This window comes from Engystomops pustulosus, chromosome 4, assembly GCF_040894005.1.
Source record: "Engystomops pustulosus chromosome 4, aEngPut4.maternal, whole genome shotgun sequence".
Lineage (NCBI taxonomy): Eukaryota > Metazoa > Chordata > Amphibia > Anura > Leptodactylidae > Engystomops > Engystomops pustulosus.
The window spans coordinates 66,968,805-66,981,652 of NC_092414.1; the positions used below are offsets into that span (position 1 = coordinate 66,968,805).

At 38.4% G+C, this 12,848-nt stretch overlaps 1 protein-coding gene across 2 annotated transcripts in view; it reads left to right on the forward strand.

Moving 5' to 3' along the window:
* The first annotated feature begins 238 nt into the window (after nt 1–238).
* DRD1 (dopamine receptor D1) overlaps nt 239–12,848 on the forward strand; it is a 47,414-nt gene continuing 34,804 nt past the window's right edge. For both annotated transcript variants that reach the window (XM_072146157.1, XM_072146156.1), the window contains exons 1-2: nt 239–375; nt 686–1,450. The gene's annotated coding sequence lies outside the window, so the exon portion shown is untranslated. The remainder of the gene's footprint in view (nt 376–685; nt 1,451–12,848) is intronic.

Consider the following 12,848-nt stretch of genomic DNA (forward strand, 5'->3'; position numbering starts at 1 on the left):
TTCAATTAACCCATTCTAAGTAAGGAGTATCGGTAGCTACACAAATAATCACCTACTATAAGTACAATATTATGCAATGAGCCCTGATAACTTGAGAACTGAGAACATTTTGTTCCCAGATCCCTAGCATCCTGATCTTCTGTCAGGTGTCTTTCTGTTTTAGACCACTAGAGGGCGCTATACATACATGTTCTCTATACAGGACGTCAGATAATCTAACAATGGAATGAAGAGCATAACCAAGCTGGGAGATACTACAGCACTCTCAAAGTGAAGAAGACAAGACAGCATTGTTTTAACAGGAAGGCTACTTTCATCTGCAACGTGATGAGGTCGGAATCATCTTGAGGATCAGCTGAAGTCTTCAAGATCCATGTAAGTGATGCTGGATGAGTAGTGTGCTGTGGCTCAGGTCTTCATGTCATCTTCTAGTGCACCTTTATTTATTTCTACTTAATGTAGTGGAAATGATAACCTGTAGCACATTCTCAGCCTATGTATATGTATTATTCTTTCTCTATTTTAATAGAATTCTACATTTATTTTATATGTTTTTTGTGTATGGAGTGTTTAAAGGAAGCTTTGCTTTTGCAGTCTAATGTTTTGTACCGGTATAATGCTGATATTTATTGTTATTTTACACTAAATTGTATGTCTTGTTCTTGTGTCATGCATGTCACCTTAGGAGAAATTGATTCACCAAAGATTCTGGACAGTGAATGTGTACAACTCAGGTAGACTTCAGGAACATGGGGCCATGATGACGTCTCCTAGAAGAGGACCGTAAAAAAAAAAAAAGTCAACTCAACTATTATAAACGTTTTGTTCAATCTGGGTGAGACTGATACACAGGTTAATGTAAAGATGCTGAATGATGAAAATCAGACGGAAAACGAAACCTCTGGAGGACCAAAAACAGATATCTCCTGCCTTGACCCCTCTTTTATTTACACAAGGAAAACCTTCAGAGATCCAAACATTTAGAGCCAAACCATGATCCCGAGATAAAACATCTGTCTACTACTTGTGATAGTATTTTATTATAGCTGACTTATAGTGATGAAGATGAGACTTTGTTATAAGGCTTCTTCATATGAACACTCTTGAGACCTAAGGTCCATTCATTCACTTTGGCACTTTACTTAGAAACACATTTGTAATGTGGAACTGTGTATATACTGTTACCATTTCTTAGTACCAGAGGCATTATGAGAGATTTGGGGAAAAAGGAAACCGGCACTGATGAAATCTAAGAACTAAGGACTGCTATATATTCGGAACTGAACATGAAGTTTACAATGAAATAAGGAACTCAAGCCTATAAATGACAAGCGAGAAGAATGTAAAAGTAAACAGCAAGAAGAATCCTGGATACAAGGAAACTGATGCCGAGACAAGGCAAGATCCTGTGGTTCTGCTCCGATGAGGGATTCAGCTTCAGGTACTCCAGGTACAGTATGGTCCTCACATCACAATTCATACATGATATCTGCTGTATAGGAAAGCATCTAGGCAATGGCAAAAGTGCTCTAAAAGCATCTGCAGCGTCTAAGGCAAAATAAAATAAATAAATAATGCAGTGACATTTATTCTGTGTGATACATTTAGGGCTGCCGTGTCCTGCCTACAGTGTCCTAGATATACAGACCGTAATAATGAAGCCTACAGTGTGGGCTTTTAATGGCTGAAGATAAAACTCAGCTCTCTGGGAGCTTCTAATAAGGATATTCAGGAGTAATTGCGAATCATTTCATCTTCCAAATATACAGGACTGCTTAGCTGTCAGTGGACGATGGCTGATGTGGTGAAACTGGTCGTGTGTGAAAGCAATAATTGTCATTGTAGTGACAAGATTCCTTACAAAGCTCCTCTGCTTTTAATGACCTCCGAATGACAAATTGGATAATGGAAAAGGAGATAAAACACATAATTTATTCATTAGTTATATGGCACCAACAGATTCTGTAGCCCGGTTCACAGGTTGAAATCTCTCATTTTGGTTCTGAACCGAGTGGACTTACAATCTTAATTCTCGCACATACTCCTAACATGTACACTAGGAATAACTTTATAGAAAGTCAATGTATATGTGTATGAAGTCCAAAATTCACAGCTGGTATCATGTGTTTATAACAGTATGATAACTTTCCTCGAGGTCTATGAGCATACAGGGGCATTTGTGGAGGTGAAAAGTTTAACCAACCATCACTCTACATCATGTTCAGGAAACTTTTATTACCATCCAATATGTTCATGTGAAATAAACAATTATCTGCCATAATATATGTAGAAAAGCTAAATATGTTGTTGCTTTCTTCTGATTTGTTGTCCAAGTGATCTGGTAGGATTACCTGTACTTGTTTTTACAGGTTCAGCCAAATGACAAACTCAACTCTGCTACATCCATAGAAAAACATGTTTGGCTAAATCTTTTTTTATAGTATTTTTTAAATTCATCACTCTCACTTTTGCGGCTTTAAAATTCTCTCATAGTTCCATGTTATATAAATGTAGCATATAAAGATTAAGTAGAGGATTAGAAGAGAGCCAGCGCGCCATTCTTTTGGCAGACGGTTTATAATTAGCAGGCGTCATCGGTTCACTGCTGGACTTTTTGCTGTGCCCTAGAACTATTTGTGTTATATAATGAATGTCATTACGGAGAAGCGGCTCCTGTATTGTTCTCTCGTATTGGATCGCTCTGCGGTATAATGAACACTTCAGATGGCAGCTGATTTATATGTATAAAGTGGACAGCATAAACAGATAAACGTAACAGCCTGAAAATGGCCATGTGTATTCATGGGCTCTCTAGACAAATGATTCCATCTTGCTGTATTGAATGAGTCAAGTATTATGTAACTAAGAGCTTTAGACTGCGACCTAGCATTATAAAATGGTAACCAAGCATTAACTCTGTGGATACAGCTGCACAGAGCATACCAGTTATATACCATTGTAGTACCCGCAGTAGAACAAGACAAATATCAGGATTATAGCTTGTATTTCATTGTAGCTAACATGTTTTACTAACACAACATAAACTGGTCTTCCCTCTTACCATTGCTCATTTATATAGACTAAATACACTCTGTAGTGATCAGACTTCATTGCACTTCTCTCTGTGGGTCACATTCAGAGGTGCTGGAAAGATCAGATGCTTTGGACATTAGCCATGGTAGTTGGATAATTATAGGTGCCCCAAGGCCTACAGTTGCTGTCAACTTGGCACAGAAAAGTTGCCCACACAGTTTTAATGGGGTGTGCATGGTACACAGTGACCCAATTCAATTATTGCCTGTGTCTTGTTGGATACATATTACTAGGTCTTTTACAATTTTAATTAAAATAAATATAGTGATATAGAACAGTATCAGGGCTTTTATCCCATACCCAGTATATCCCTTCTATATCCCACGACAAATTGTGACCCAGTTCTAGATCCCAAAATTATTCTAGACTACAGAAGATACTGCTTAATTCATTGAGACTCCTACATCAGATCCCAGATGATAAAGAAAATTTAGACCCAAGCAGTGGCGTAACTAGGAGAGACAGGGCCCCTAGCAGGCTTCTGCATGGGGCCCCCCTTCCCATTTAAAAAATATACAAATTAGTATACTCACACATGCGAATTACAATCACATATAAATACACTCATGTGCATATACACATACATACAGTGCCATGTGCAACATACTCACATACAGTATGCATACACCATATACACATCACAGATACTGCATATATACATCACAGTATATGTTATATACATATTATACTGCACAATGTGCAGTACAATATAGATATAATGGTGCACATCCTCCATTCTTTATTGTGTCAGGTCGGATGACAGGGCCCCCTGACATTGCGGGCCCCATAGCGGCTGCTATGGCTGCTACCACTGTAGTTACGCCCCTGGACCCAAGTTCTCAACAATGGATCCCAGACCAGGCTCCTACATATATTTCACACCCTATATAAATAAATTCTGAGCCCCTTAATAAAGTACAGTTTTTGGTCCTAGCCCAAAGGCACGTAGGTAGGAAGACGAGAGGTAGGAAGGGGAAGGAAAAGCAGTATCCATGTGAGAGTATATTTTGAATGCATACTAAAAAGAGTTGGTCGACTACTTTGCTGAATGTTTCTGAGAAATTGGAGGAGAAGGATTTTATACAATCATCCTGCCACCCTGTATAGAAAAATATAGTGAACATAATGATCCGGTATCTGAATATATCTGTGTGGCATCACTGTGAAAGTTTTGTGGCGTACAGTGTTAAATAAACAGGTTAGATTCTAAGAAATAATGTAAAACAATGTAAAACAGAGAGGAGTCAGATTAGGGACTAGGGCTCACATCAAATTGTGGATATTAGGATGTTGGGAGTTGATTTTCCAGGGTAATGCATGCCATAGAAGTAACAATCTTCCACTGATGAGACATAGGCGGAAGATTCAGATTATAGAGGTGAAAGTCTTAGATTGTTGGGTGGGGTAGAAGGTGTAGATGAGATTGTGACTTTAGAGCATGTTTCCCAAACATCAAATTGTAGAGAAGAAGTAGAAGTAGAACTACACTAAAGAGTGAGGCACACTTAGTAAGAGTAGCTAATCTATAACATTTAATATTCAGGGTCTACAATGTGGAATGCTGCAGAAGAGGAGCTGCCATTTCATTTGGTCATCAGGAGGTCATTTGAGGTTATTTTCAGTAAGGACAGTTTTTGCACAGTTTGTTCAGAAACCTGTTAAATGTACAAAGGTCATACATTTCAGTATATTAACCGTGAGGGGTACATTAAAGATGGGTCCAAACTCCTTAAAATATTCAGACTTTTGCATCCCTGACCTAATTTTAGTCTTAGATCAGACTACAATCATATTTAGGCCCCAGAACAGACTACTTACTTTCCTCACGCCCCGCTCTTGTTCTGCTCAAGTTGCTGCTGCACTGGGTCCTTCTTGACATTGAGGGTTAGAGCGTTACCTTTAAACGTGTCCCAAAGTAGAAAAGTGCAGAGTAACACTAGACATTCTTATGTTGCCCCATATTTGTCACAGTGTCTGATGCTGGATAATTCTGGTGTTGTTTAAGACTGACTGTACTTTGCACCTCCTATAAGTATTTTTTTTTTTAATTCCATAAAATATTTGTTGCTTTTGCATAATTTTGATGCACTCACTGTTTTCTGCACACACCAACTGCTACACCCCCTTTTCAAAGTCACGACTTTGACATACTAGTAAGTGTAACTTCTAAAAACTGTCTAAAACCGTTGACGAAAGCTGATTTCTAATTTGTCGTTCTACCAAAATGTGTGTGTATATATTTATATACATACATAGATCTATATATATATATATATATATATATATATATATATATATATATAGTGAGAACAGCATTCTAGAGCATGATGAATAAAACTACAAAAATGTAATCACCCTTGTTACCATCCAAAAGTTTGAGTGACATAGATAGAGTGATGGATTTACAGTTATCCCCTATTCTCAGGTTCAACAACCCAATATATGTTCTATGAAACTGCTATACGCGGCTATCTCCAGAAATCTCATAGTGTACATACTGGGGATGCTTTTAAAATAGGTCAACTCTTTTAAAGGGGTTTGCTCATGAAATAAAATTCTCAAATTTCAATCCACTAGTGATGTTTACACAAAAATGATAGTTTTTAACTCCGTACTTTTCTCTTTTACTCAGTTTTACTGCTGTTTTGGCTCCTATTATTCTATGATGGGCAACGTAATACTCCAGAGTGTGGCTGGGAACTCTCCAAGCAGACACTTCATATTTCCTGTACTGCTGTGTGCTGTCAATGTGGTTAGATTATCAGGGTACAAGGTTTATATATTTTTTTTTAGCTTCTGAACAGTGTACTAGTATTTGATACGTAGAAATCCCTGCTACACACACACACTGTCAGATCTGATGTGCCTCCCTCCCCCTCCCCTGGATAAAGACCATATCTGTCTATAGTTTGTAGCTTTACTCTGCTCACTGTGTTTCTTGTTGGCAGGAAGTCGTTGTGTGTCTGTGAGCTTGTCCTGAAATGCAAGGGTGGGGGCTGGAGGCACAGAGCAGCTCGGCTCAGTGCAGCATCAGATAGAAGAACAATATGTCCTCCCAACCCTAAAGTCAGAAGATCCAGGGTCGGGTCCAGGGTCAACTGAAATTGTGTTCACCAGGACTTATAGAGACTAGTTGGAATTATATCAGTGAATTGGAGAATGTCTTATTTTGTTTTCCTGAGTACATATAAGAATCTTGTCTTCGTGGGAATACCCTTTTAACAGCAAATACCAAATCTTTGATTCCTCTGAATTTAATGCAACCATTGACCCCTACTCTTAATATGTGGTTCCATAAAGTCATTTGCAGGATAGGAAAGTTATCTATCTGCTCTATTTCCAGCCATAATGTTATCCTAGAATTATAGTCTCTGAGGTGCTGTACAAATTGGACCTTCACAGGAGGAAGGTAATGATGGCATGATATTTATCACATAGTCAAGCCCCAGGCCCTTATCCCAGATACAGTGTGTAAAATGCTTATTTTCTTCACTGAACAACTACCTTATTTCATAATATTCTTACTATACAGTATTAACTATGCAAGCAGCAAGCATTATCATCCTGCATCCGGAGTGATGAGATAGATGTTGGCAGTGAAATGCGTCAGTGGTACATCATTATTGATAATGGTGATGTTAAGTTTCCACCATATTTCCCTCCCCCATGGCACAGACCTTTGAGCCCCTCTCCATGGATACATTTCTTATCCCCACATATAGTAAGTTGTCAAATTCATCATCAAATTAATTACTGTATCATGTGCATGTGTAACATTAACCATAAGCTACAATGCCAAACTGTTACCAGTTTGTTGCAGTAAACAGTAGGGATATCACAACCACAAAGGGACTTTTAAGGGGTCTTCTAGGACAATGATATTAATCATTCATCCACAGGATAGGTCATAAATATCAGAATGATAAGGATCCAAGATTCCAGAACCCTGCCAATTAGAGTATCCTGACAGCTTCCTGGTGATGAAATACCTGGAATAATAACATGGGACAGAGCTGATCTAGCTCCATTTCATCTATAGTGACTGGGGCCAGGAACTGCAGCAAAGCTACCATTCACTTAAATAGCCAAAGGCTGTCGATACCAGTTAATCAGCAGGGGTTGGAATTGAACCTAACTGATCAGATATAGATGACTTATTCTGTGGATAATAGAATTATCATTTCACGTTTTATGTAGAAACGCCATACTTAAAGAACTACACGAATAAGGCTACATGTACATCTCCTTTTAAGCATACAGCAGGCACATACTGTTACACATCCATCATAGAATTGCAAAAAAAAGGATGGATTTTGAGCTCTGTGTCTTCGTTTTTATGGCGTATAAGCCATTGCATAAGTTTGCATACGTTTTTTGTCCATTTTTTTGTCATCTTTTTGTCATTTTTTTTGTAAAATAAATTTTATTCAGGGAAATTCAGGCAACAAACAGAGACAGTCGGATGCATACGTATATGCTCTGCATACATTCTCACAAAGTACAGGGAAAACAAAGTGGGCTATGTTTTTTAGAACCAAAGAAAAAGGTTAAAGAAAGGAAGACATCCATCTTCTCCATAGACATGAATGAATATGCCAGAGCTTTCATTTGCATTCTTTTTTGGGGGGGTATAAAAAGTGTAGCCTTAAATTGATAACAAATTATTCTTTTTTTGTTCAGTGTTATAAGCCATTTCAGGTAAGGAAGGATCTGACCTTAAAGGGGCTGGCCACTTTACATCATGTTTTTTGTACTGTGTGTGGAGGTGTGGCGGGCATTTGGTCATTTACCAATCTACATCTATTAATAGTTCTGCTGCTTTTTTGATATGTAAAGTGAAGCCTCCTGTCTTTTACCTCATCAGCCAGACATTCCTGATCATAAAATGGCTGCAGATGGAGGGTCATATGATCTCTATCTCTCCATGAAATATTTCCAGTTAGAGATCACATGACCCTCCATATGCGGCCATTTAAAGGACAGGAATTTCTGGCTGATGAGGTAAAAGACACTTTACATATCATGAAAGTGGTGCAGAACTTTTAATAGATATATATTGGTAAATTACCTAATATTCTGCCCCCGAAACTTACAAACACACTACAAAAAAAATGAAGAATAGTGGCAAACCCCTTTAATGTGGCCAACCCCTTTAAATCCACAAAACGTGTCTGCCCCCTTGATCAGTAATGTGTCTTACATATCTACCGTTTTTAGAACCTGCAAAGACATTCAGCATTGAAATAATGGTCGTATTACAAACTGATGTTTTATATGCTTTAACCCTTTAACGCTCTGCGCCGTAGCTCTATGGCCCAGAGGTTTAAGGGATGTATGAAGAGGGCGCATACAGAGGTAGGGGTTGTTGCATATTGCAGCAAACCCCCACCGCTAATAACCGCGGTCGGTGCTTGCTAATAACCGCCGGCAGCGTTTAAAAGACGGCGGCGCGCGGGCGTGTTATTTGGAGCGAAGAGTGAAAGTCATAAAAACTGAGCCCACAAGAACGTGACACGTGCGTTTTTTTTTCCCAATTTTTCCACATTTGGAATTTTTTTCAGCTTCGCAGTGCACGGCATGTTAAAATAAATAACATCACGGGAAAGTAAAATTTGTTACGCACAAAATAAGCCCTTACACAGGTCTGTGCACGTAAAAATGAAAAAGTTATGGAATTTTGAAGTGGAGAGCAAGAAATGAGCCGAAAAACCCTGCGTCCTTAAGGGGTTAATATTTAGTGCTCCTTAAATAACTCAAAAATATATTAAACACGTTGGCCCTCACAGAGATTAACATTCTGCTGTTTTCTTTTATGAGAATGTGAAATTACAATCTAGCCTATTTATGCATTTATGGTTTCATTTAAAAAAACAACATGTGACTTGTCTGAGCTGCAGGCTGTCTCCATGTTTGTGCTCCTGTACAGCTTGTCCCCCCCCCCCACTGATGTCAGGCTGACTGGGCTGTGACCTCTGAGAAGGAGCAGGAAGTGGAGCTGTACAGGAGCACAAAGGTGGGGGCTAAGCTCTGAGGAGTGAATAACACAGACAAGCCACATGTTGTTTTTTGAAATGCATCCAAACCAAATTCCAGCCCCTGGGACTACCCCAGGATTTTGTCAGGGTGCAAGGTAAGTTATAACACACAATTATATTGTAATGCAAATGCTTAGAAAAGGCAGAACAGCTTTTTTGCACTACAGGTGAGTCATGAGCTCTTACAATCTGTCTTTAGTGAAAATTTATTTCCCTGGTGACAGGTTCCCCTTAAATAGATGACACCATTCCTGCTGATGCTATCAACTGGCAATCAAAGGGATGCATATTAGCTGACTGCCACCTTCATTCCGTGTTTACACCGTTAATCCTTAAACACGCAGCTACCTTTAACAGGCAACTACAAATCACCAGCTCTGGAATAAAGTATTGAGCACCAGCTTAATGGGTTTTTGAAGAGCTACACTGGAACTCAGTGAAAATGCTCGATAAATTGATATTTCACAGTAAAATGAAAGCTTTTAGCTGAAGTATATTTGGAGAGTTATAGGTTTATTCAACAGGGTTTTATGAACACTTTCTCAGCAATCAGTTTTCAAATACATGTAAACTCTGTATTGACACAGGGGGAATTAATCAAGAGCTGACACGTTGTGCGTCAGAGCTTGATGCGCCCCCGAACAGTCATGATGGAAAAAGTAAGAGGTTTCGGTTCAATTCTATGGCAGACTTTGTGGCAGGAATTGTGACTTTTACAAGGATTCTAAACCAGCACAAACCTTGATTAATCCCCCGATAGTTTAATAAAATGCTAGATCTTTGAATAGCCTTAAAGGAAATCTACCATTTGATTTCAAGCATTATGAGCCAAACATACCTTGAGAAAGCTGTAGCTACACTGATGCAGAAACATATCTTGTTTAATCCCTGTGTTGAGTGGTTTTGCTGAGAAAACAATTCTAAAATTATGATATTGGAGCTCTGTCGCTCCTGTGCCTGGCTCCAGCGCTTCTCCTCTCACATTAAGTATGCACTACTTCAGAGAATGATTTCAACACCCGGTCCCTGCACGATCCCCGATCCGGAATGTCCAACGAGGATGAATTCTGCCGTGATTCACTAAGATTGTGCGCCCGATATCCTGCATGTGTCGCTTCCTCGCTCAGGTCCGCCAGAGTTCACCCTCCTCTTCCTGGTGCATGTAAGTGCTTGGCTTGCAATATATAAGTTAAATCCCACGATCATCCGACAACCCGCCCCCCGATTTGTGCTGCATGAATGACGGCTCGATTGCTCCAATATCTTATCGCGTGCGACACAATCCTCTTATAAATGCTCTGCAAAACGGAAAGAGGAAATTGTCGGAATATCCAACTAAAGTGCAGCCGTAGGACCCTTAGTATGAGCCTCACAGTGTTGTGCCTGCTGGCAGTAGTAATCAATCACTGCACCATCCACCAGCACAGGGATTAAACAAGATATGCTTCTGCATCAGTGCAGCTACATTATTTTTAAGGTATCTTTGGTTCATAATGCATGAAAACAAATGGTAGATTTCCTTTAAGGCCCCTTGCAAACGAACGTGGGCCTAACTGTGTGAACCCCAGGGTATAGTCCATACTATATTACAGAGTGTCATACAATTCAACATATAGAGTAGAGAGTATAGAGAACAATTTCATTACAGTAATTTCATTAATATTAATAATTCTTTATTTATATAGCGCAGACAGATTATGCAGCGCTTATTAAAAATGTAAACTGTCTCAAATATTTTACTGAACGAGCACTTTAACAATTTGTGCTAGTCATCTGCTTTGTCAGCTGTGTCATGTGATCAGCAATGTCCAATGAACTACCTTCATCTGTTGTTTTGGGGTATGATATGAGATTTCTGCATTGAACAGCTGTAGCACCCTGAGTAAAAGTTGCTGTATTGAGCCAGAAGGTTTTCTGCAACATCTTGGACAGGGAAATGGCATGTCCAGAGGTCAAAGGTAGGAATGCCCCTTTAATTTAAAAGTGGCCAGACAACAACCCCTTTTTAAACATTCCTTTCCTTTAACCCCTTATCACTGACACTAGTTTTCAGCTCAATGACCAGGCTCGATTTTTCAAATCTGACATGTATCATGATAATTGGTTATAACTTCGGAACGCTTTAATATCCGGGTGATTTTGAGAATGTTTTCTCATGACACACTGTACTTCATGTTAGTTCTAAATTTAAGTGATAAGTTTTGCATTTCGTACTGAAAAAAAGTGAAAATTTGGCAAATGTTTCTAAAAATTCTTCATTTTCCAAGTTTGAAATGTTCTGCTTTCCAGACAGGAAATAAAACTACCCAAAAAGCTTGAAAATTAACATTTTCGGAATGTCTTCTTTATGTTGGGATGATATTTTATGCGTCCTGTCATTTTCCTACGATTATATGAGGCGCAGAACTTTAGGTGCGATTTTTCTCATTTTCATGAAAATTGCTAAAACTCACATTTTGAGGGACAACTCAGCTTTGTAAGGCCTATATGATAATAAAACCCCATAAATTACCCCACTATAGAAACTTCACTAGAAACTTCACCCCTCAATGTATGTAAAGCAACTTCTATTGAGTCTATTAACCCTTTAAGTGCTTCACATGGGTTAAAACAATATGGACCTGCGGTTTAGAAACTTTTGAATTTTTTTGGAAAATACATTAAATTTAGGCCAAAACTGACAGTTTCATAATAAATAAAATGATGAAACGCTCTGCAATGTCTAATGCCCAATTTCTCCCGAGTGTACTGATACCTCATACTTGGTGGTAAACTGCTGTATGGGCGCACGGCTGAGCATAGGATCAAAGCAGCGCTATTCACAGCAGATTTGTATTGTCACATTGTACAAGCCATAAATTTAAATTTTTTTTGGTAATGCGAACATATGAGGGCTTATTATTTGCGTGGTGAGATACAATGTATAGATAATTCATTTTGGGGGTCTATAGCTTATTCATGAGATTTTATTAACTTCCCTTATTTCAAGGGTGACACAAACATTTTTAGCACTCTTTTTCCTCCCCTCACCGTAACGTAAAAATAATATTTTATCTTTAGTCTCTGGTTCACTACGATTACGGTGATACCTCATTTATATCGTTTTTCTTATCTTTGCTCAATTTTCCTGAGCAAAACCAATATTGGAGAAAATCGCATTGTTTTTACTATTGACAACTTTTCAGGGCCATAACTTTTGTATTTTTCTGTTTTCAGTTCTGGTTGAGGGCTTATTTTTTGTGAAAAGAGTTGTTCTATTCAGTCGTATCATATTAGGGAACGTAACTTTTTTTAAATCACTTTTTAGAACATTTTTTGTGATGGTGTTTGATGAAAAATTGTATATTACGGGAAGTTTTTCGTAGTTTTTTTTTCGTCGTTCACCGAGCGGGTTCAATATTGATTTAGATTCATTGTACAGATTAATACGGACTCGGTGATACCAAATATGTAAATTTTTCGGGTGTATTTGTGTTTTATATACTGTATTTGCATTATATGTGTAACTGGGGAGATTATGGGACTTTATTTTATTTATTTACCTTATATACTCGAGTATAAGCCAAGTTTTTCTACACAAAATTTGTGCTCAAAAACCCTAATTTGGCTAAGTCAACTAAAAAATAAAGTCAAAACTCAACTTTCTGACATCACCTGTAGGTCCTCTTCTGTCTGAGACAGTCTGAAAAAACGTCGGAAAAATGAGTACAGTGTTATTTT